Below are 21,389 nucleotides of genomic sequence, written 5' to 3'. Positions count from 1 at the left end.
GTATTTTTATTCCTTTTTCTACCTATTTTAGCTGTTTTCCATGCTGACATTTGTATATGCCAATCTGATGAAAAATCTCTTTTCTACTAGTGTGTTACCTTAGTAATATAGGTAAGATCGGGTAGATATCATTCACTTAATAAAACAAAGGAGACAGTATAAACATTGGATGTCTTCATTAACAGGTACATCCTATGCATAAGAAAGTGTCCCAGTGCTTTCATTTTAAGGGATGGCTATGGCAGATCAGAGTATTTAAAGAGTAGGGAATAGCATAACTGATATTGGAGCTTTATACTGCCTCCTGTAATTCTGTCATTAGTAATTAAGCAGGGGAAAGAAAAGAAGTTAAGTGAGAAAAAGATGAGAGCAGAGTATTCTGCAAGATAATTCAGTTGCAAGGATTATAGCCTATCAGTGATTTTCATTTGTGTTTTTCTTCATATTCTGTTGTTATGTTTCTTGTTTGGAAAAGGAGTCCAGAAAAACCTCTGGTTCTGTGGGAAGAGGAGGCTAGTCTCTTTTTTTTCTAAATAGGCTGTCTTTGAACCTATAATGACCTGAAACAATTCTTCCTTTTAGGATCTGCCAAACCAGAAACTGTCATTTCCTAAGTCTCTTCATTTCATTGGTTATGACATCAGAGGTAAGGAAAACAATCAAATTTCCCTAAGGGAGACTCCCTCTTTCTGTTAAAGCCTTGACCCTCCAGCATACCATATCTCCCTAGATGCATAGAACAGTAACAGGCTCACTAATACCACTCATTAAAATGGGGAAAATTGAGAGTATTCAATTAAACAGTATCCTAATCGAACCAGTAATCTCTCAGAGACCAGGTCCATCTCCATCATAACTAATTCTCTCAAGGCATCCCTCCTTGGATGCTTTCATTGTCTTTTACTATCATATTTTGGACAAGCCTACTGCTACCCACTTTGGGACAGTACTAGAATTGTTCTGAGTTTGTGTGTGTGTGTGTGTATGACTTCTGTTTCCTCCTCTGTTTTCTGAGTGTTGAGGTTATACTTAGTCTTCTCTGCAATTAGACCAAATATGAGGGATTATTTATTCCAGAATTGGCTAGTTTATCTCAGTAATGAATCATTTCATAAAACATGCGTTATGTATATTCCCTGGTATGTCTATTATGTACTGATGAAATGTTAAAAAGTAAATCATTTTCTGAAAATTTATCAGTAATGATCTAGTGTCTCCACTTCAACTTTACTCTGTGCCTGAGCTGACGATACCTTTGAGACTAAACCAGCAAACTCAAGAGTCAATTCAAGGTCAAAGATATAATAATATTTTATGCACTGTGCATTTGAGATTCGTTCAGCTTTTCATTTTTATCCAGTATTGTTGTATTTAGGTATTAGGATCCCAAAATAGTACATTTGTTCTAATCCTCATTGGCTCCTAAGATAAATTAAAATGACATATTGTTCTAAATATAGATTTTCTTAAGATTTTTTGAAAGGATATTATACATTTAGAAATATATATATATATAATATATAAAACTACATATTCCAATATATTGTGGATATATAAATATATCCATTGTCAAACATATATCTATATTATGCATGTGTGTATATGGAGAAAGAGAATAATAGCTGACTTTTACAAAAATAAGATTTATGTATATATTTTATTTTTGATACCATAGTCATTTCTGGATATACTACTACCATCAATACTCAATACCTGCCAATTTTGGGAACCAAACCTTTGCTTGCACATGTGTACACACACATACACACACACACACCGACATTTATATTTATATATTCAATACTAGGCCACAAGGAATATACCTCCCTTACTGAGCTGTTACAACTGGAAAGGAATCAGCTAAAAACTCCTCCAGTACATGTGGGTGTATGTCTATGCTACTTGTGATATTGCTTAGGAGATTAGTCATACTTAAATTGCATCTCTACTAATAAGAGTTCAATTAGAAGTATATTCAAATTTTATAGAAACCAGATTTATGTAGGTGAAAGGAATCTAGACTATATTTAGAATAATATAATGAATCGTTTTGAAGTTTTTTGGTTTCTTTTTTGTTTATTAGAAAACCAGCAAAGATGTTATTGGTGATAGTAAAAGAGTGTTGATTAATATCATGATCAATAATAATCAGCAGCTTCAATTCTTTTCATAAAAGACTATTTCATGGGATTTGCACCTGCCAATTATTTCCAGCCTAAATAAGCATCAAACACAAGATCCCAAACTTGTGTTACCTAAATAGGTCTCAAAGACAAGATCCCAGAAGACAGCAAATTATTGACAATGTAGAGAGAGTGGGTCAATTTTGCCTGGGGGTCGGGGTGGGGAGAAAAGAATTTATTCAAATGAAATTGAACTTTGGGGACTATTGATATCAGTGAATCAGATAGAATTCTGGAATAGAATTCACTGACTCAAGTTACAGACAGAAATTAAATTAAATGATTTGATTATTCACAAAAGTAGTTAGAATCAAGTTTAGCATACAAACTCTAATTTCAAAGCTGGTAGATTTTCCATCATGTCACACTGCTTCCAATCAATGACTCTGTTACTTCCTTTCCCTCCCTTTCTTCTTTTTTCCTCTTCCCTTCCTTCTCCTCTTTCTCTGTCTTCCCTTCCATATCTTCTCCTCTCTCCTTTCTTCTCTTCTTCCTTCACTTACTTTCCCTCAGTTCTCTTACTCCTCACCTTATATTTCTTTTTCTTCCTTTTTCTCTCCTTTCTCCCTTTCTTCTTCCTATTACTTTTACCACTCTTTTCTTATCCTTATTTCTCTTTAACTTTATCTTTCTCTTCCTCCTTTTCTTTCTCCTCTTCATCTTCTTTCTCCCTCTTTTCTTTCCCTTTACTTTCCTCCTACTCTTCCTTCATTACTACCACCAAACCTCTTAGGAGCTTTATTATCAGTCAAGACAGAAAAGACAGGCAAAATATATGATTTTGTTTCCAAGATCTGCTCAAACACTAGTAAATTTTAAACTCTGTGATTTAGTAAACATTCCACTCAGTCAGTCCATGAATTCACCTTTGAAAGATATGATGCAGAGATCATATTAACATCATAAAACTCCTAATCATATTTCAGGTCAAATGTGACATTTCCTTGCTCAGGAAAGCCAGGTCTGACCATGTTCCTTGCCCTGCTGAAGAAATTCACTACTCATGGCCAACCAACTCATAATAAACTTCTTTGGACTTTAATGGATATAAATTCCATTGTTGAGCTAAATTTAAACTTTCTAGCTCATTAGGATCTACCAGAATCTATGTTCTGCAGAGTTATTACCTATAGAATAAAACACAAATTCCTCTATTTGGCATTTCAAAACCTTTCCAATCTGGATCTAGCTGATATTTTAGCGTGATTTTCCTTTATTCCCCTTCATGTTCCAACTGGACGAGTCTACTAAGTGTAAATTGTAAACGATGTCCCTTTTCAAGCCTCTTGGGTCTTTGCACAGACATCTGCTATGGCTACAATTCTCTTTCCCTCTCACCTCTACCTCTTGGAATTTGTAGTTTTCTTTAAGAATTACATTTTTAAAAAGGCTTTTCCATCATTTGATCCACGTTCTCAAAACTTTAAAATTTGTTGGGTAGATCTTCATTTGAAAATAATATTTAATTTTAAAAAATACTTTTTCTGATTTTCCTGTTCCTTACCCAATTGTTCATGCCTCTCATTTCTTTATAATTCACATTTTATATTAACTTATTAATGTAAATTAACTTACCAATACTAAGTTAAACTCCTATAGGTCAGGGCCTATTTTGTTTATGTATTTATACATCCTCTTTAGTATAAGTACTTTGCATAGTGCTGGTAATATAAATATGCAAATCCTTGTTCTCAAGAAATTCACATTGTCATGGAAGAAACGACTTTTTTTTTTTTTTTTTTTTAAAGAAACGACTCCTTGTGGGAGGTTTCAGATAAAACAATAGAAAGTAGTGCTTCTTTGGGTGCAGGAACTAGGCAAATGGCAATATTTCTTGTTTAATATTATTTCCATTGCTAAAATTATGTCTATTTCTGTGTTGAACCATTTGGTGGTGTCAAAGACTTTGGTGAAAAGAACTTCCTCCACCCAATAATAGAAGTGAAGGATGAAGTCTAGAGCTATGATTTCATGAATGTAAGTAAATCCAGCATAAATAATTCCTATGCTAATGAACTGATGCAGAAGGGCAAATATCTATAATATATAGTCTTAAGTAGTTCCATGGGACAATGAGGATAAACACTTTGATAATAATTATATAACCAGTATTCATCAGAATTAGAACTTGAACTCAGTCTCACTATGCTATTTCTTACTTTACACATAGAGTTAATAATTGCTAATGTATTTGAATAGAATGAAACCAAGAGTTCAAATACTTAGACTCTTTTCATAGCTATCTCACAATTTTGAGGAGTAAATTCATCCTAGATTTTAGGGCTTTAGTCCCAGTTATACCAGATTTTCTCAGATTCTACTTTGTCTATTTGGTATGGCAGCTACTTATTCTACTCCAATCCTACTCCCAAACCACTGGTGCTACTAATCCCGCTTCTGTACACAACCTTTCCAGCAAAGATCCAGGAATAACAACCCTCTACTGACCAACTGGATAGGCAAGATCAAGAACTCCAGAAAAGCAACACTCCCCACACAAATGGCACTGCTTATAAGTGGAATTCATCATACAGAAGAATACTCCTTGTGGACGTGAGCCAGCATCGAACCCTCTCTTCTCACAGCTATAGTTTGTTTGTTTGTTTTTTGGGGGGAGGGAAGTTCTCTTTATCAGAGTCTTTGGAACTACAAAAGTAGGTTTTTGCTCCTGGCCCATAAGAATCACCCCCTTTCTATTGTATCTGAAACCTTCTATGATTGTTGTTTCTTTCATGACAATGTGAATTCCTTGAGGATAAGAACTGTTTCAAAATTCTTGTATATTTGTATCACCAGCACCCTGCAAAATGTTCCACACATAGTAAGCAATTTCCATAAGATCATTTGTTCATTCCATTCCATTCCATTTTAGTAATAAATAGCTAAGCTAGATTAGTCCCAGAGACATTTTAGAAGTGAGATAGATCAAAGTTTCTTAAACTATGAGTTTTAACCCCATTTGGGGGCAGATAACAGAAGGTGAAATTATGATTTATTATCAGTACAAATTTGATCTGTATTCCCATATACCCAGGTTAAATAAAATTTTCTTGAGTGAAAAGTGATGGTGAATAAAAAAAGTTTTAAGAAGCCCAGAGAGGGATAACAAGAAATAGGCAGATTTCTGTGAGAGCTGAAAGAAGGAGTCAACATGGACATTCTCATAACCATTCTAATATGAGCTACTCTTCCTAGCTTTATATCAGTTTAGAAAATGTCATAGTGAAAAATAAACTATTTGTTCTTCTTACTGACCTTTTGGTGCAGGAATTCTTTGCTATTATCCTCTAGCTGTTAGTGGTGAAAATAAATCACAGGATAAGAGTTGATGTAGTGGTTAAAATATTGACTCTAGGGTCTGAGAGCCTACAAATTCTATATTTGATATTTATAACCTATATTATAACTTTGATTAAGCCACTTAGTCTGTGGCCTCAATTTCCTTCTCTATAAAATGAAAAGATTGGATTAAATGGTTCTTGAAGTCCCTTCTAATTCTAGAGCTACAATCTCCTCACTGCTAGCTTCATGAATATTTCTTTGTATATGTGCCGTTCTCCATTATTGATATTGGGTGAAATAATTAATATTTTTCTATCATTTAAAGGTTTGCAAAATGATATAGCTATACTCTATGTGTCATATATACACATATGCATATGTGTACATGTCTATAAGTATACAGATAAAGATATGTATGAATATGTATATTATACAATATACAAGTATATATGTGCATTTGCATGCATACATATAAATATATATATATATATATACAATTAGATGTGTGTATACACACACATATATACATATATACATGTATATACATATACATATATATATAACACATCACAAGAGCTATTTTATTTTTGCCTTTGTGTCCACAATGCATGGCACATCACTGAAGCTTAATGAATTAATGGGGCAATCTGGTAGGAAAGTGAATAGGCTTTCAGTCTGGAAGTCTCATCTTCCTTAGTTCAAATCTAGCCTCAAACACTAGCTGTATGACCTTGGACAAGTCACTTAACCCTGTTTGCCTCAATTTCCTCATCTATAAAATAAACTGGAGGATAACATGGTGAACTGCTCCAGTGAATCTGCCAAGAAGATCACAAAAATGATTCACGAAGAGTCAGACATGACTGAAACAACTGAACATCAAGTAATGAACTAACTGGAAAGACTTTTTTCTCTGAAAAAAAGGAAAAAAAATGTTTTTATCGTTCTCCTTTTGACAGTACTGATTCAGCAGAGAAAGAGGACTGGGTTTTAGAAATGACATGTAAAGTGCTAATAGAGAAAACGGAAACTGGTAAATAGAAACAGCAAAAAAGGAAGTGGAATTTACAGAGAAAGAACTAGTTAAAATCATTATTTCCTCTTGTCATAAGTCAGCCTTTGTAAGCGAAGACAAAGTGACTGGAACACCATTCATCTAAAAGTATTATCTTTTTCCTGATATCAGTGTTCAATTTCACTGAGTCATTCTTGCCTGGTTCAAATAATAAAGAGTGAATATTTAGTTAAATGGCCAGCTGTTGTCTCTTATGATTCAAAAATACCAAGATTTTTTTGTTTCCCTTTACTGAGAGACTACTTGGCCCAAGCTATGAAACTTCCCTAAAAACTATGACTTAACCAAATGGGTTAAATGGCACATATGGGCCGAAACAATATGGTTCATGTAATGCCGGCAGTAAAAGTATAATAAAATAACACTAATAGTGATAATCAGTAGTAAGAGCTATAGGAAGATCAAATGTGGTATAGTGCAATGGATGAGCAATGGGGCTGAAGTTAGAACATCTGGGTTCCACTTAGGATTCTGCCACTTAATACCCATGTGTCTTTGGTAAGTTATTTAGTATCTGTTGGCTTCAATTTCCTCACTTATTAAACCAAGGTTTGAAGAAGATGGTCTCTAATAAAACTCCTATTTCTAAATCTCTAAGCCTGTGATATGAATGAATAAGGATCATAGAAAAAAAAATAAAATATTTATTTTTACAAACACTAGATAATGCCTGGGAAACAAGACTGAGTTCTCATGGATATAACTTTCTGTATGACTACTGAGAAGTGACTAGACCTTTATAGGCTTTACTTTCCTCATCTATAAAATGACAGAATTTGAAATCCATAAACTTTTAGGTTCTTCCTGAAATTCAAGAATTCTATGATTTCAAATAGAAAAAAGTACTTAACATTGATGAAATTTCCAAGAAGAGGCCCTGCCAAGTCTGTTGTAATAAAGCTACATTTGATAGAATGCATAAATTGTATTTATGAAAATAAATGATGCTAATGTTCTCTAAAGAAAATGTGTTCTTTTAAATAACAGCCTAAGTATTTGTCTTCACTAATTATTTGGTAAAAGAATGTTTCTTCACAAAAATGGGAAGACAATCTTAAATCATAATGGATTATTAATTGAAATGAATGAGAAATGAATTAATTTGAACAGTAATGTCAAAAATGCCCAAACATGAATAAAATAATCAGCTCTGAAGGCCAGGATCATATGCCAAAATGTCACATTCCTAAACAAACAAAAATTCTCTGAAAGATTATTCTTAGATCAAAATCAAATTTATTAATTATATCAAACATTTCAACAACTTCAGTATTTGAAAAATTGAAATCATACCTGTTTAAATGGATAAACCAAATCAGAAGATTGAATACTACAAAGCGCCAATCAGTATTGTCTTTTCATCCATACTGCTTAGCATTGGATGATCTCCAAAGCTAAGGTTGTACGGAACTGATTCTATCATTTCTAAGTGACTCAAATCAAAATACAATCAGGTTTTTCTTAGTGTTTCTAAAATGCTGGTAAATTTGATTATTTTTTTCAAACTATTTAATTTCCTGATTTCAGTTCAAATTGAAGGAATAAATATTTAAACACTAAGAAAAAAGTATTTTGTAACTAAACAAAGTCAGAATTTGCTGAATTTCTCTTGAGGAAGGTTGATTAACATTCTGAATGACTGTTTATACCTCTCTTGTAGAGAAACTTTCTTTGCAATTTCATGACAAAATAAATCTTTGTAATATCTATACTTTCTGGGTTTGTTTAATCAGAAATAGTTTTTATAATGGTTGTTTTTGTTGTATTATGAAACCCTTACTCTTTGGTTTCATTTGCAACCATAAATTACAGAGAAAATAGATAAATGTTCTGATACTTATTAAAAGTCTTGATAATTCAAATTTTTTTAAATGTCTGAGAAATATTTGTAATGCTTTGATATATCATTCTTTTCTTCAAGAATACATTGTTACTCTATAACTTGGGGAAAAGAAAAAAATTAATTTGCACAATTCAATGTGTTTACCAGATCTAAGGCTGAAACTAATTCAGGATTAGAATAGATTTATATTGCTTCCCATACTCCTGACTTGAATGGAGACACCTTCATTAAAGGTGTCCTGCCCCCATTTCCCATAACTTTGAAGATAGTCCAGCTGCATGTAGCTCTACCTTACAGCATTTTCCCCACTAGAATCAGTCGTGTTGACTGTAGGGGAGAAATGTTGGCTAGATGACAGATCTTGGCTGAACTCCTCTCCCACAGAAACCATTCCCTCCCAGGGTACCACTTGGCAGCATGGTGGCCATATGAGTAAGGGATGATAGCCTGACCTCAAGTGCACCCTATTTGACCTAACTTTGATCAGCTCCATTCACCTTCCCTGCTTTTCTAACTATTCAGATTGCTAGATCCCACAGCTCAGATTGCCACATAGCTTCCCACACCCTCTGTGGGGTGGATTGGAAGGAGGGAGAGGGATATTCAACACTCTCCTCCCCCCTTCTTTCAGTCTCCATGCACTCACCTCTCAGGCATCATGTTGACAGCACACTCCCTCTGACTTCAGGGACACAACAAGGTTAAATATATATTTCATTGTTCATATCAGCATATAACATATAATGTATGTGCTTATACCCTGGACAACCTTCATGTTACCCTGTATGTGATGTATTAAACTTTAATAATATGCAGGTTTCTAAATTTGAAATGATTATTTCCTCATATTTAAAAGAGTCACCAAAGTTATTTCTTTAGTTTCCAGAAAGAACTTAGGATTTGCGTCATTTTGTTTTTCTAAGTCTTTGGCTCTGTTCTGGATATGATGTTAATGGGATAAAATGAAAAAAAAAAATCATGACAGAATTACTGCTCCCCATGTGATGTAAGTCCAAATGTTAAATCTTTACAATTAATCGTTCAACAGGTATATTACCAATGTGCATATGCCAAATTAAAAACAATAACATGTCAAAGTAAAAAGTTCCAAAAAGAGAAAGGAAAATGACAGGTTCATCAACAGGTCCAAGAGCAACAAAGTAGAATCTAGTCTACTTTTGGAGAAAGAGAAGTCAAATTTCACTTCACCTAATTTTGACTAAGGAGTGGTCCTAAGAAGTTGCTAGATTGGTTGGTTTGCTATTTTCCAAAGGAATAGCTTAGTGCAAATGAATAAAAAAACAGATCCCACAGGTGTGGGCTACTTTTATCCCAACAATGAAATGGTTGATCTTCTATAGTTTTGTCCAACAGGACATAGCATTCATCTGACCTAAGATTGATTCTGCTGTTGCTGATATTCTGGTGGCCTCCAAAGGACACAGTTTTTTTCAAAAAATAAAACCTAATTCTTTTTGGAAATGGATTCTCTGAATCTCTAAGAAAGCGATAAAGTTTAAAGTGACTTCATTTTTTATTATTAAAGCATTTTATTTTCAAAATATATGCATAGATACTTTTCAACATTCATCCTTACAAAATCTTGTGTTCCAAATCTTTTTCCTTTCCTTTCCCCACTCCCTCCCTAATTGGCAAGTAATCTAATACGTTAGACATGTGCAATTCTTCTATATATTATATATAGTGGGAATTCACAATTATGCTCCAGAAGAAAAATCAGATCAAAAGGAAAAAAAATAAGAAAGAAAACAAAATGCAAGCAAACAACAAAAAAAGAGTGAAAATGCTATTTTATTATCCACATTGTTTCCATAAGGCCTCTCTCTGAGTGCAGATGGAGCTCTCTCTCTCTCTCTCTCTCTCACATAACATCATTGGAACTGGCCTGAATTATCTCATTGTTGAAAAGAGCCAAGTCCATCAGAGTTGATCATCATATAATCTTGCTGTTACAGTGTACAATGATCTCCTGGTTCTGCTTATTTCAATTAGCATCAGTTTATGTCAGTTTCTCCAGGCTTTTCTGAAATCATCCTGCTGATTGTTTCCACATAGCATGACTTATTCATCCATTTTCCAACTGATGGACATCCACTCAGTTTCCAGTTCCTTGCCATTACCAAAAAAAAAGGCTGCCATAAGCATTTTTGTACATGTGGATCCCTTTCCCTCCTTAATGAACTCTTTGGGATATAGGCCCAGTAGAGATACTGTTGGATCAAAATTTATGTACAGTTTTTTAGCCCTGTGGATTGAATCAATTCACAACTCTACCAACAATGTATCAGTGTCCCCATTTTCTCACATCCCCCCTAACAATCATCATTATATTTTCCTGTGATTTTAGCCAATCTGAGAGGTGTCTAGTGATATCTCAGAGTTGTCTTAATTTGTATTTCTCTGATCAATAGTGATTTTCATATGACTAGAAATGATTTAAATATCTTCATCTGAAAATTGTCTGTTCATATCCTCAAAGAGACTTCTCAAAGGAGATACTCAATCTGTAGGTACTTCTGTTGCCACTGCTCATATTGAAACAAGTCTGCTTTTTAATCTGAATAAAAATATATCTTCTCTGTGTTATCATGACAGAAGTCCATAAAGTTTAAAATTTTGTATAAGAATTATATCTAGTACTTACATAGTGCTTTAAAAGTTTCCAAAGCATTCTGCATATGTTATTTCATTTGATTCTTACAAAAATCCCTTAATATTGATGCTATCATTAGCTTCATTTTCTAGATTAGAAATAAACAAACAATCTGGTGAGGGTGATGGATTTGACCAGGGTCACATATCTTTGAAGTATCTGGGATAGGAGTATAATTCAGGCCCAGTGGTGTTGTCATTAACATAGAGTTCTTAAAGACTATTCCATTTTTATTAAAGCTCTGATAGACTCTCTCAATCTGGAAAGATTTCAAGCATGGACATACTAGACTGTGTGTCTGTTATCTGAGGACTTTAGTTTGAAGAGGCTTGTTACCAGAGCAGCCACATAATGATTTGTTTTTCAGTCATAGTCAGCTTCAGTGAATCTCTTCCATTACAGAAGGGTTATAATCTAATAAAATCACATTGGGTTTATTGATTGAGATAGTACTTTTAAAAATGAAATCACTAATTCTTATATGTTATGAACATTATGGAAAATATTAAATATAAAAATTTAAACAATAAATGAATGAAAAATACTTTTTAAGTGCTTACTATGTACCAAGCACTATGCAAAATGTTAAGGATACAAATTTAAAATGTGAGATATCTGTCTTCAAAAAATTATATTTTAATAGGAGAGACTATATATAAATGGAAATAGTAGCCAAACAAGGGAATTTTGGTAGGGTTAGAAGTCTCAAAAATAGCTATGTAGAACAACATGGAACAGCAGTCAATTAACACAGCCTTTCCAGTAGCACTGAGTGTTTATTTTATTATAATTATCAGAGTAAGAGACAGGGAAAAATGGAAGTAAACATGTGTTGGCAAGGAGGAAAAAGACGGGGATAAATACAGATTCATGGAGAAGCACAGCTTTTATGGGTTTTTTTGGAGAGTGAAACAACAGTTGCAGCAAGAAAGGTAGAGGAAAATGGATTAATGCACATAGTCCCAAAGATGGTTGGGTATCAGATACATTCAAAGCATTTCAAAATACTGCCCTTGCACAATAAAAATGTCAACTTTGTCTCTTTCTACCTTGATATCTAAAGCACATAAATCTCATTTTGGACAGGGTATAGCACATGTGTGCTAAACATAGGATCAATGGATTATTAATTCATAACTGGAAGGATATTTAGAAGTCAATGTCATCACACATGAGGAAATTGAGGCAAAAACAAGTATTACAAAAAGTCACAAAAATAGTATGATTCAAACACAAGTATTCTAGCTTTAAAAATAGTATTCTTTCTACAGAGTTACGCTAATGATGAAATAAATGTGATCTAAAGCTTAATATTTGGGAAATAAAGTTAATTGGACATATGAGCCTTTCCTTCATCTAAATTCAATCCCAAATTGAGTGAATGCCCATCATTTGGGAAATAGCTGATTAAGTTATGGTATATGAATGTAATGGAATATTCTTGCTCTATTCTTATAGAAGAAGAATAATGAGTAGGCTAATTTCAGAAAAGCCTGAGAAAACTTACATGAACTGATGCTGAGTGAAGTGAACAAAACCAAGAGAACACTGTGCATAATAACAACAATATTGTGATGATCAAATGTGATGGACTTGGCTCTTAGTAACAATGTGGTTATTCAAGACAATTCTAAAAGATTTGGGATGGGAAATATTATCTATATTCAGAGAAAGAACCATGAAGATTGAATATGGATTGAAGCATAATATTTTCACCTTTTGCTTGTTCATTTTTTTCTTTCTCGTTTTTTTCTTTTAGTCTGAATTTTATTGTACAACATGACAACAATATGGAAATATGTCTAAAAGAATTGCACATATTTAACTTATGACAGATTAAGTCTGTCTTGGGGGAGGATAAGGGAGAGAGAAAACAAATTTGCAACAAAAATCAAATGCTGAAAACTCTCTTTACATATATTTGTAAAATACATTTGTATTTGAATTTGTATTGAAAATTTAAAAAAAGAAACCTTCCTGCTCTAAAAAAAAAAATACTTTGAGAAATAAAACTTTAGACCAGCGTTTTTCATACTATCACAGAATGTAATTCAGCTGTCTTTCAAAATTATAGATATGATAAATATATTATGAACAATTTTTTAATTAAAAAGATATTGAAGTTACTGTTTTCCATATTACTTAATTTCCTATACATAAGCCCTCTTGCTAATTTCTGTTTGAATTTAGTTCCAGGAAAAAAAAAATTGTCAGCAAAATGTGTACTTTTTTGTTGTCAGAAAATGAAAACTGTATAACTCAATGTGTTTCCTTTTCTGCTTTAGCTGCTGGGAAAGTTAAACTAAAATTTATTGTCCAAATTTTGAAATCTGCTCAAATCATGTGCCTAAAAGTATTTCCTCCTTCTGTTTCCTTTCTGTAGAAAGAATAGAGGATCATGTGTAGAGTTAGAAGAGAACTGGATTCAGATCTCACCCTAGCTGCAGATTGTGTGCACATGAGTAGATCATTTGCTTCTCTTATTTGCAATTACTTCCTTTATAAAATGAGGCCAATGATAACATTACATTGACTTTGGAAGGTGCTTCAGGATTCAAATGCAATGAAACATGTAAAACCTTGGGCAATTGTTAAGTATTAGAATTTTATATTTCATTATATATTAATAACATCACTTTCTTTAGAAAACACACACTCTATAGATTTTAAATGAATTTATTCAGTTTCATCAATGTTCATAGGCATTAAATATGTTTCATGTGTCCCTTAGAGGCAAATAAAAATATATGTGTATAGTTTTTAGTGCTGGACACTTCTGAAGGTTTTATTAGATTAAAAGTTTTATATTTTTTGAAATTCAGATTTGTACTTTTCTCTATGAATTTAGATCATTTGGTTTCCTGAAACTTGGTTTTCTTCATATGTATACAGTAAGATTCTGAACATACTCTGTCAATCTCTAAACCCTAGTAGGCCAGGTTTCCAGAGCTAAGATGGATACTTCCTCCTCCATGTAAACCAAACCCCTTCTTGAGATTCCTGGCAATATCACTATGGAGTTGGGGTTATCTTCCTCCAATATTCTCCAGTTGGATCCCTACTGTGATGTGTTCATCCTTTTATCAACTAGAGGCTTTTGATTTATACACCAATATCATTTAACAAATTAACATCATTCAGCTTTTCCCAAAAATATATTGACATGAAAAGATATAGCAAGAGCAGAAATTATAAACATTTTTCACATCACCTAGGAGAACACTTTTTCAGTGCTTGGGGCCCTACGGGCTAAAAAATAAATAAATTTCTACATAGAATGTAGCTCACTAAGATTATTTCAACTATCAGATAACCAATAGATGAATCTGTCATTCTCCTTTTGTTGGTTTTAAACTATATTAGGTGAAACAGGTTTGCTTTGGATGTTATTGTTTATCCTGTCAAGTCAACAAGTATATATTAAGTACTCACAGGACAGGTTAAGCTAGCCTTCTTGAGAAAGCAGGTCATTCCAAAGAAGAAACAAAACACAGCATATTCCAGGCAGGGTAAATCACCACTGCCACCACTTTTACTGCCATAATCTTTTAGACCCTGATGGAAACGACCCAGGATTTTAAACCTAAGAGCCCCGGGAATAAGAAACCAGCATCCTTCAACCTTAAATCATCAGACCAGCTTGCAACCCAGATACCACAACCAACATTGAGGGGAGAAATCCTTGTGTAGAAAGAGCCAACATTTTTCATCACTACAACCAACACTGTTGACTAAGAAGCACAAGAACTCTGGGAGTGATGGCACCTCCCAGATGACTGGTCCTTCCTAGCCTAAACAGACATGGTCTGGAGCAAAGATGCAATTCCTGTGGAAAGGGGATCCCCCAGAAGAAGGGGAGGCAGCTATTACATGTTCCTAGTGTGCCCTCTGAAAACTACAACAAATATTGGAAGGATGAACTTAAGTTAGAAAAAGCCGAGTTCTGAAAATGAATATCAACCCTTTTCCTCATTTTTGTAGACAGTATTAATCTTTCTATAGCTGGATTAGTTAGGGTGATAGGTACTGAGTTGGCAATGTTGTATATGCTTTTTGTTAGGACACATTGCAGATCTATTATGTCTCATTTTTTAGTTGCTACCATATTCTTAAAAATTGGTATTGAAGATTCTACAAGGAGAAGAAGGATTTTTTGACAATTTTTTCAAAAGGCATAAAAATCAATGCCATTAACTAAGAGCTGCTATGGATATTTTGGTGGCTATGAATCCTTTTCTACTTTTTTTTCCTGTCTTTCTGAGGTAAAGCCCAAGTTTTGCTATTTCTGGATCAAAAGTTATATACAGATTACTGACTTTTTAGTCTTAGTGCCAAACTTCTTTCCAAAATGACTAGAGCAATTCATAGCTCCATTAAGAATAAATTAGTCCATCCAACACTGATCATTTTTTCTGTCATCTTTGCCAATTTGATAAGAATGAAGTGGGACCTCAGATTTATTTTAAGTTGTATTTCTCTGCTGGTTAATGAGTTGGGACATTTTTCATATGGATGATAATAGCTTATGTTTCATTCTTTGAGAAATGTCTACTGACATTGAATAGTCAAAAATTGAGAATAACTGTTGTACTTATATATTTGAATTAGTTCCCTTCATATCATGAATATCAAATTTTGATCAGAAATATTTGTTACAAAGATATCTTTCCCAGTTATCTTATGCCCCCTCTCATTTTAACTGCACTGATTTTTAACTGCATAAAATATTCGCAATCATGATATCTTCGTTTAATCCTAATATGTTAAAATATTTCAAGTTATTATTTATTTTAAATTTTTTTTAACATTTTGAATTCCAAATTCTCTCCTTTTCACAATCTTTCCTCTCATAGCCACTAAAAAGAGAGAAGTAATATGATATCAACTATATATGTTAAATCAATCATACAAAACATTTCTATATATAAGCGTAATTTACAGCAAATCTTTTTTTCAGTATTCTCCATGTTTTGGTCAATTGTGTCATTACCCTAGTAATTATGATGTTTAGGTTTAATGAACCTATGTTACTGTATTTGCTTTTTTTATATTGTGTGTTTAATCTGTTCCACTAATCCACTTGTCTATTTTTAGTTGGATCAAATAATTTTGATAATTATCATTTTGTAATATATTTTCAGTACCTATTTTGTTTTTTCTCTATATCTCAGAGTTTATGAATATTTGGTATAGATATTCAAATGCCTTTCTTAACAAGTTATATCTAAGTGATTGTGAGGAATTTTTTTTTTCCTGTAACAGTGGCTAGCTTTTAGTTTAATTTATTGCTTAAACATTATTATTATTGTTTATATTTTATAAATAATAATAACAATGATAAAAACTGCAGTTCTTCTCTCTATTCTTTATATGCCCCATGCAAAATCATAAATCTTATAATACTAGAGGAAAAGTTTTAGAAAAGTTGTTTTCGTTGTTGCTGTCATGATATGGAGTTTCCACTCATGGAACCTTTGTGTGCTTTCAGAAACCATGAAGCTTAAAACAATTATAACAAGAGCAGTGAATAAGTCAACAATTATAAAAAATTTCCCTGCTGTGATGACTGATCTTTATTCTGTTTCTCTTTTTAGAATCTCAACAGTCAGTCAGCCATTTCCAATATAGTTTGTAGGGAGCCATTTGACAGTAGCTTTCCCTTAATCAGCTAAGTGGATGTCTCCTGCACAGACTCCACCTGTTCCCTACAAAGGAATAATAATGATATCATCTGAAATTCTGAGATTGGCTCAAAAAGAGCCCACAGATTCTGTAATATATTACTTTAAATAAAAAGGCTTCTCTCAAATAATTCTAGATCTCACGTCACTTTTTATTATTGATGTGGGCTTACTTGGAAAACTTGAAAAATTCGTGTTGGAATGACTTACTGAGTATAAGAATTATGAGCTTTAGCTTTAAGAGAGCTATTCAACATGTGTTATTTCTCTGATCTTTCATTCTTCTTTTTATTTTTGTAACATAAATGTATAATGCTGTAACTTTCTCAAAGAGGCTTTTGCAAATGTCAGCAAAGATGCTGATATTGATTAATTATTTGTCATTTAGCAGTTAAAGTAGGGGGTTAATACCTGTTTAACATGTTTCTGGAACTCTTTGATCTTCATTATCCCTTTGGGGGTATGAGGAAGGCAAGGTGTGTCTAACTATTCTTCTGTGGGGAAAACAGTAAAATTGTTCTTATGCAACTTTAGATTGGAGGGAAAAATTGATATGGTCATACCTCTGACAGCAACTGAAGGACAGATGGCCTTGTGATCTCACATTAAATTATAAATGTTAAATCAATTATTATTCTTATCAATTTTTTACCACTCAGAAAATAAAAACATACTGTGAAAGTGAAATATTAACACATGTATTTTCAGGGTAAAGACTCTTTGATATACATACAGTATATATCAGATTATACAATGCATGATCTAAGTTCCAAATAAGAAGAGGATGAAATTATACAGGATCACAAGAGGGGTATTGTGTGGCACTTTCACTGACCACAAATTATTTGCTGTTCCTCAAAGTACATCTTTTTAACACTCCTATTCTCTAAATAAAGCTATATGATTACAAACTACAGAACACCATAATGTCAGAAGAATCAAAATTGAAGAAAACTCAATTGACGTTGTAAAAGTACATAGTGGCTTATTCCCAACAATGATTTAGCTGGAAGAAATGGCACAAAAGATGTCAAGGCTATTTATGACTGGAAAATCCTCTTGATCAGGCAAGATACAGTCAAGGAAACAAACAAGCAAACATTTAATCAGAACAAGGTAAGGGGCTTATAAGAAAAAAATCAATATTCTCACTCAAAGAGCTTATATTATAATGAGGACATAACATACCCATCCATTGGTACATACAATCAATTTTTTTTACCATTTGTATGACTTGTATTCTTATGAATTTGGCACAATTCTTTATGTTTTTTAAAATGAGGCCTTTTTTAGATATTTTTTTCTTAACTTTGTGCTTCCCTTTTAATTTTGTTTGTATTGGTTTGGTTTGTGCAAAATCTTTTTAATTTAATGTAACCAAAGTTGTCCATTTTGCATTTTATAATGATTTCTAGTTCTTCTTTGGTAAATAAATCCCTCCCTTCTCCAAAGGTCTGATAGGCAAACTATCCCTTGTTCTCCTAATTTGCTTATGATATTCCCCTTTGCTACCAAATCATGTCCATAGTTTGATGTTGTTTTGCAACAGAGTGTGAGATGTAGGTCTAGGTTGAGTTTCTGACATATTATTTTCCAATTTTCCCAGCATTTTTGTCAAATAGTGAATTCTTATCCTAGAAGCTAGAGTTTTGGGGTTTATCAAATACGAAATTGCTATATCCTTGATTATTGTATCAGATATATATCTAATCTATGGTTCTGATGACTGTCTGCTTTATAATAGTGTTTTAGGTTTGATACTCCTAGTTCATCACTCTTTTTATTTTTTTTCATTAATTGCCTTAATATTCTTGACCTTTTGTTCTTCCAGATGAATTTTGTTATTGTTTTTCTAGCTCTATAAAAATTTTTGACAGTTTGATTTGTATGGCACTGAACAAGTAGACCAATTTAGGTAGAATTATCATTTTTATTATATTAGTTCAGCCTACTCATGAGCAATTGATATTTTCCAATTGTTCTGATATGACTTTAATTGTGTGAAAAGTATTTTGTAATTGTGTTAAAAGGAAAGCACAAAGCTGAGAAAAAATTGTGTTTGTCTTGGTAGGTAGAAACCCAAATATTACAATTCTTTCTTTCTCTTGCCACTGGACTTTGTTAATGATATATAGAAATATTGATGCTTTGTGTAGGTCAAGATTTAATTCTTTTTGGAAAAATAAATAAGCACATATATCTCATTAGCATGCATATTTGCTTTCATCATTAATATATATTAAAATTATGTATACCAAAGAATTGTTTTAAAATAAACTTCTTTATGATTTATTTCTAGTAAACGTTTGATTTGTATGTCTATTTTTTACATCTATTTTGTGGCTATAAGTATGTCTACTTATATATCCACAATCAAATAAAATTTTCTTGGGTGAAAAAAGGAGTTGTGAGTGGGAAAAGTGGAAGAAGTTCTAATGTAGAGTACAGATACCTAGCTCAGAAGTCAGAATAAACTGAATTCTTGTCCCATCTCTAAACACTCTCTAAGAATGTAATGGAGAAAAAAAGTACTTATATGCATTTCTTATTTCTTATTGGAAGAGGAAATTTCTCATTGGAAGCTTCTGATACTGATAAATGAAGTTATAGATCTGGTATCTATCTATGTATCTACATAAGTAAGCATGTATATATGACCATTTGTATGTCTGAACATATGTATCTATCATCGCCATATATTTATACGTTTCTATAAAACGATACAGATATGAAGATCTGTCTATCTATCCAGCTGTAGTAAATATAAGGGCCCCTAGGTGGTTTAATGGTTGCAATTAGGAGAACTTGAGTTCAAATCTGAACTTGAACATTTAATCACTGTGTAATCCTGGGCAAGTTTCTGAATCCTCTTTGCCTGTATTTCCTCATCAGTAAATGATCAGGAGAAGGAAATAGCAAATCACTGCAGTATCTTTGCCAAGAAAATACCAAATAAAGTCACAACTGGAACTATTAAATAAGATAAATTTAATATATTGATATATAAATATAATATTCATATTTATATGAATTTGTTTATAAATATGTACACATATGATATGTATATACCATACACACATGTGTATGTATTGTATATTAATATGTGATAATAATATCTGTGTATATGTTTTTATGGAAAAAAATGCATTGCTCTCTCAGGAAACAGTAGCAAATGTTATAATTCACAAATGCGCATATGCATCTTTTATGCACCAAGTTTTATTCTAAGCACTAAGATTAAAAAGAGAGAGGGAGAAAGAAAGTTCCTTGCTCTCAATGAGCAAAGATAAAACATGTATGGAATGATAGATTCTTAGACTCTGCTGATTTATTGGTAAATAGGAATTCCTGCCCTTATTCCTCTAACCCCCAGGCTTACTCACATAACCATAATGGTCACATGTTGTTTGATATATTCTGGTAAATTACTATGATTTACCAGTCCCTTGAACTTTGGGAAAGCTCTAAATGTTAGGAATGATTTTTTCCTCCTTCAAGCCTAAATTTGCCTCTCTGAAACATCTACCTATAACTACTATTTCTACCCTATGGTGATAGAGAAGAAACTTAACCAATCAAGCAAAAACATTAATTAAGAAGGGAACAATCGTTATTGTGTACTTGCCATGTGCCAGAGCCTATGTTAAGAGCCTTACAAATGTAATGTCATTTGACACATCAGCCTTAGGAAATAGGTGCTATTTTTAATCCCAATTTTATAACTGAAGAAACTGCCATGGACAGAGGTTAAATATATTGCCTAGAGTACCTAAAGTCGAATTTGAATTCAGGATTTCTTGACTCCAAGCCTAGAGTCACCTGGCTGCAAATCTATTAAAAACCTACTATATAGCAAGCACTTAGCTAAATATTGTGGATACAAAGAAAGATTTGTTTTGTATTTTAAAGCCAAACTTTATCTTATTTCTTTAATTTTTAATGCATGGGGGAGGGAATGGAAAAAGCTAGAACATTTAAAACTGAAAAATAAAAGTTTAAAATCTTTTTTTTAAATGAAGCCAATTCTATTCTACATTAAATTCCACAAGTATAGAAATCTTGAATCACAAAATATCTTTCTTTTCATTAGGCTAAACATCCCTAGAATCTTCAAATGACTATCATTTAGCATAATCTCAGGTCCAACATTGTTCTGTTTTCCCTTACCCTGGATTTTGTTTTTTGTTTTGTTTTGTTTTTCATCATTTCCTTATAACATAAAAGGGACTGCCCAGAATTGAGGAGAATGGGATTATTGTTTGATCACAATACAAAGGAACTTTCATGTTCCAACTTCTTCACATTGTATCTCTCTTAATGCAGTTTAAGTTACCATAGTTTCTATTTTAAGGGGGTTGGAGGGATTGCCATATCACACTGAATCATAAAAGTATAAATAAAAGCAAAAATAGTATACAAAGAGCAATGCCAATTCCAAGAAGGGAGAAAACAATTCTTTCTTGGACTATCAGGAAAAGTTTTATAGGTTTAGCAGAACTAAAAGTTGGATAGAATTTCAATATACAAAGTTTTGAGAGAAGCCATGCAGATGACATTAATGTTGGAAGTCATAGAAGTGGGAAAGAACAAAATTTTCTTGGTGAAAAGGAGCAATTAAGCTTACTCAGACTACACGAGAGACAGAAGTTTC

Source organism: Antechinus flavipes, chromosome 1 (assembly GCF_016432865.1).
Source record: "Antechinus flavipes isolate AdamAnt ecotype Samford, QLD, Australia chromosome 1, AdamAnt_v2, whole genome shotgun sequence".
Taxonomy (NCBI): Eukaryota; Metazoa; Chordata; class Mammalia; order Dasyuromorphia; family Dasyuridae; genus Antechinus; species Antechinus flavipes.
The sequence above is the reverse complement of the archived record's forward strand: the minus strand, read 5'-3'. Positions refer to the sequence as shown.